Source organism: Phyllobates terribilis, unplaced genomic scaffold (assembly GCF_046119375.1).
Source record: "Phyllobates terribilis strain yellow unplaced genomic scaffold, ASM4611937v1 Scaffold_7__3_contigs__length_470593459, whole genome shotgun sequence".
NCBI lineage: Eukaryota > Metazoa > Chordata > Amphibia > Anura > Dendrobatidae > Phyllobates > Phyllobates terribilis.
In genome coordinates this window covers 239,767,893-239,773,892 of record NW_027362767.1, presented here as the reverse complement: position 1 = coordinate 239,773,892, position 6,000 = coordinate 239,767,893, and positions in this window count along the sequence as shown.

The following is a 6,000-nucleotide window of genomic DNA, read 5'->3' as shown; positions in this document are numbered from 1 at the left end:
CACAGTACAGGGATAAATCGCACAGTGATACCACAATACAGGGATAATAAACTCAGTGATGTCACAGTATAGAGATAATACGCACAGTGATGTCACAGTACAGAGATAATACACACAGTGATGTCACAGTACAGGGATAATGCACACAGTGATGTCACAGTACAGAGATAATAAATACATTAATGTCACAGTACAGAGATAATACACACATTGATGTCTCAGTACAGGGATAATACACACAGTGATGTCACAGTACAAGGCTAATACGCACAATGATGTCACAGTACAGGGTTAATACACACAGTTATGTCACAGTACAGGGATAATACACACAGTGATGTCACGCACAGTGATGTCACAGTACAGAGATAATACGCACAGGGATGTCACAGTACAGGGATAATACACACAGTGATGTCACAGTACAGGGTTAATACACAGTGATGTCACAGTATAGGGATAATATACACAGTGATGTCACAGTACAGAGATAAAACACACAGTGATGTCACAGGACAGAGATAATACACAGTGATGTCACAGTATAGGTATAATAAACACAGTGATGTCACAGTACAGGGATAATACACACAGTGATGTCACAGTACAGAGATAATACACACAGTGATGTCACAGAACAGGGATAATACACACAGTGATGTCACAGTACATGGATAATACACACAGTGATGGCACAGTACAGGGATAATACACACAGTGATGTCACAGTACATGGATAATACACACAATGATGTCAGGGATAATATACACAGTGATGTCAAAGTACAGAGGTAATACACACAGTGATGTCACAGTAGAGATAATACACCGTGATGTCACAGTACAGAGATCATACACACAGGGGTGTCACAGTACAGGGATAATACACAAAGTGATGACACAGTATAGGGATAATACACACAGTGATGTCACAGTACAGGGATAATACGCACAGTGATGACACAGTACAGAGATAATACGCACAGTGATGTCACAGTACAGGGATAATACGCACAGTGATGTCACAATACAGAGAAAATACACACAGTGATGTCACAGTACAGAGATAATATACACAGTCATGTCACAGTACAGAGATAATACACACAGTGATGTCACAGTACAGGGATAATATACACAGTGATGTCACAGTACAGAGGTAATACGCACAGTGATGTCACAGGACAGAGATAATACACACAGTGATGTCACAGTACAGGGATAATAAACACAGTGATGTCACAGTACAGAGATAATACACACAGTGATGTCACAGTACAGAGATAATACACACAGTGATGTCACAGTACAGGGATAATAAACACAGTGATGTCACAGTACAGGGATAATACACACAGTGATGTCACAGTACAGGGATAATACACACAGTGATGTCACAGTACAGGAATAATACACACAGTGATGTCACAGTACAGGAATAATACACACAGTGATGTGACAGTACAGAGATAATACACACAGTGATATCAGTACAGGGAAAATAAACACAGTGATGTCACAGTACAGAGATAATAGTCACAGTGATGTCACAGTACAGGGATAATACACACAGTGATGTCACAGTACAGAGATAATACACACAGTGATGTCACAGCACAGGGATAATACACACAGTGATGAAACAGTACAGAGGTAATACACACAGTGATGTCACAGTACAGGGTTAATAAATGCAGTGATGTCACAGTACAGGGATAATGCACACAGTGATGTCACGGTACAGGGATAATACACACAGTGATGTCACAGTACAGGGATAATACACACAGAGATGTCACAGTATAGGGATAATACACACAGTGATGTCACAGTACAGGGATAAATCGCACAGTGATACCACAATACAGGGATAATAAACTCAGTGATGTCACAGTACAGAGATAATACACACAGTGATGCCACAATACAGGGATAATACACACATTGATGTCACAGTACAGAGATAATAAATACATTAATGTCACAGTACAGAGATAATAAACACATTAATGTCACAGTACAAAGATAATACACACAGTGATGTCACAGTACAGGGCTAATACACACAGTTATGTCACAGTACAGGGTTAATACGCACAGTGATGTCACAGGACAGGGATAATATACACAGTGATGTCACAGTTCAGAGATAATGCACACAGTGATGTCACAGTACAGGGATAATAAACACAGTGATGCCACAGTACAGGGATAATACGCACAGTGATGTCACAGTACAGAGATAATGCACACAGTGATGTAACAGTACAGGAATAATACACACAGTGATGTCACAGTACAGGGATAATACACACAGTGATGTCACAGTACAAGGATAATACACACATTGATGTCACAGTACAGAGATAATAAATACATTAATGTCACAGTACAGAGATAATAAATACATTAATGTCACAGTACAGAGATAATAAATACATTAATGCCACAGTACAGAGATAATACACACAGTGATGTCACAGTACAGGGCTAATACACACAGTGATGTCACAGTACAGGGTTAATATACACAGTGATGTCACAGGACAGAGATAATGCACACAGTGATGTCACAGTACAGGGATAATATACACAGTGATGTCACAGTTCAGAGATAATACACAAAGTGATGTCACAGTACAGGGATAATAAACACAGTGAGGTCACAGTACATGGATAATACGCACAGTGATGCCACAATACAGGGATAATACGCACAGTGATGCCACAGTACAGAGATAATATGCACAGTGATGTCACAGTACAGAGATAATACACACAGTAATGTCACAGTACAGGAATAATACAGTGATGCCACAGTACAGGGATAATACGCACAGTGATGTAACAGTACAGAGATAATATACACAGTGATGTCACAGTACAGGGATAATACACACAGTGATGTTACAGTACAGGGATAATACACACAGTGATGTCACAGTACAGAGATAATAAACACAGTGATGTCACAGTACAGAGATAATACACACAGTGATGTCACAGGACAGGGATAATTTACACAGTGATGTCACAGTACAGAGATAATACACACAGTGATGTCACAGTACAGAGATAATACACACAGTGATGTCACAGTACAGGGTTAATAAACACAGTGATGTCACAGTACATAGATAATACACAAAGTGATGTCACAGTACAGAGATAATACACACAGTGATGTCACAGTTAAGAGATAATACACACAGGGATGTCACAACACAGAGATAGTATACACAGTGATGTCACAGTACAGGGATAATAAACAATGTTGTCACAGTACAGGGATAATACACACACAGTGATGTCACAGTATAGGGATAATACACACAGTGATGTCACAGTACAGGGATAATACGCACAGTGATGTCAAAACACAGGGATAATAAACACAGTGATGTCACAGTACAAGGATAATAAACACAGTGATGTCACAGTACAGGGATAATAAACACAGTGATGTCACAGTACAGGGATAATACACACAGTGTTGTCACAGTACAGCCATAATACACACAGTGATGTCACAGTACAGAGATAATACACACAGTGATGTCACAGTACAGGGATAATGAACACAGTGATGTCACAGTACAGAGATAATACACACAATGATATCACAGTACAGGGATAATACACACAGTGATGTCACAGTACATGGATAATAAGCACAGTGATGTCACAGTACATGGATAATACACACAGTGATGTCACAGTACAGTGATAATACACACATTGATGTCACAGTACAGAGATAATAAATACATTAAAGTCACAGTAAGAGATAATAAATACATTAATGTCACAGTACAGAGATAATACTGTAACGGGTCTGGGAGGTGGAACCTCTGAGCAACTATACAAAGGGGCAGTCCTTGTAAGGAAGCGGGTGGCTCCCAGGGAAGGCGGGCAGGTAGTCACGGCAAGTGACATTGACAGTCACTGGGTAGAAGGGCAGAAAGTCAGGGCAAGTGACGGGGGCCGTCTCTTGACAGGCGGGTGGTCACGGCAAGTGACAGCAGGGTAAGAGTCTCTAGACGGGCAGGTGGTCACGGCAAGTGACAGCAGGGTAAGAGTCTCTAGACGGGGCTAGCAGGCAGGTAGCAGGTGAGCGCTCCCAGGTGAGCGGGCAAGAGTCTCTGGACAGGCAGGTGGTCACAGCAAGTGACGGCTAAGCCTCCAGGTAGGCTAGCAGGCCGGTAGCAGGTGAGCGCTCCCAGATGAGCAGGCAAGAGTCTCTGGACAAGCAGGTGGTCACAGCAAGTGACAGCTAAGCCTCCAGGTAGGCTAGCAGGTAGGTAGCAGGTAAGCGCTCCCAGGTGAGCGAGTAAGAGTCTCTGGACAGGCAGGCAGGTATCTGGCAGGTACTTCCTGGTCCGCAGGCGGACTGATCCATAGACATACTGGCAGGTGCTGGTAGGCAGACTGTCGGACCACAGGATAGCAAGCAGGTAAGCAGATATCAGGCAGATATCAGGCAGGTATCAAGCAGGAATCTGGCAGGTGACTGGCAGGTAACTGGTAACGGGACCTGAGGGCTGAAGCAGAGTTGAAAGGCTTTGCAACAACATTGCTCGGGCACCTCCATTTTGGAGGAGGTGCCTTATATATGGTGAGGACCTCCGGCCATTGGACGGGGACTCCTTAGGACGGCGCGCGCGGCCCCTTTAAGAGAGGGGGAGCGCGCGGGCGCCCTAAGCACAGAGGCCGGGAAACAGCGCGCGCTGCCAGCAGAGCGGGAGGAAGACGCCGGGCACGGAGCGGAGAGGTGAGGGGAACGGCGTCCCTGCCTAGCAGGAGGCAGGGACGCCGACGCTACAGTACCCCCCCCCTTTTTTAGGCCAGACAGAAATTTATCTAGGATGAGCGGGGCATGGATGTTCTCCCGGGGCTCCCATGTTCTCTCCTCAGGACCAAACCCCTTCCAATCCACTAGAAAAAAGGTCCTTCCTCTTACCCTTTTGGTGGCCAGAATGTTCTCTACCTCAAACTCGTTTTCAGCGGAAACAGGAGCAGGAGGTGTACCTGTAGACTTGGAAAAAGAGTTAAGTATCACGGGTTTGAGTAGAGATACATGGAAGGAGTTGGGAATCCGCAAATTGGCCGGGAGTTTCAATTTATAGGCCACCGGGTTGATTTGTTTGATAACTTCCAGTGGGCCGATGAACCGAGGCCCTAACTTGTAGGAAGGAATCTTGAGCCGGACATATTTGGACGAGAGCCAGACCTTATCTCCAGGACGGAATTGTGGTGGATCCAGACATCTCTTGTCAGCCTGTTTTTTCATCCGCTCGGATGACTGAAGAAGTGCGGATCTGGTACTTTCCCAAATGGAGGAAAATTCGTTAACGAGAGATACCGCAGCCGGATTGTGCACCGAGGTGGAGATGGGAAACGGGATCCGAGGATGCTGACCGAAGACTACAAAAAACGGGGATTTGGAGGAAGATTCGCTCTCGTGATTATTGTAATAAAATTCGGCCCACGGTAAAAAATCCACCCAGTCGGAATGGTGAGCATTAACAAAGTGCCGGCGGTAACTGGTTAAAATTTGGTTGATCCGTTCTACTTGGCCATTGGACTGTGGGTGATAAGCGGAAGAAAAGTCCAAGGTGACTCCCAGCAGTTTACACATGGCTCGCCAAAAACGAGAAGTGAACTGAACCCCTCGGTCGGATACGATGTGGAGAGGAAGACCATGAAGACGGAAGACATGATGGATAAAGTCTTTAGCTAACTCTGATGCAGACGGGAGACCCGGCAGGGGAATAAAGTGAGCCATTTTGGAAAAGCGGTCAGCGACCACCCATATGACCGTACAACCGGCAGAGACAGGGAAGTCCGTTATAAAGTCCATAGCTATATGCTGCCACGGGGCAGCAGGTACAGGAAGTGGAAGGAGACGGCCGGCTGGCAGATGTCTGGGAACCTTGTTGCGGGCGCAGGACACACAGGCTGAAACAAAGTCTATTACGTCCTTGTGCAGGGTAGGCCACC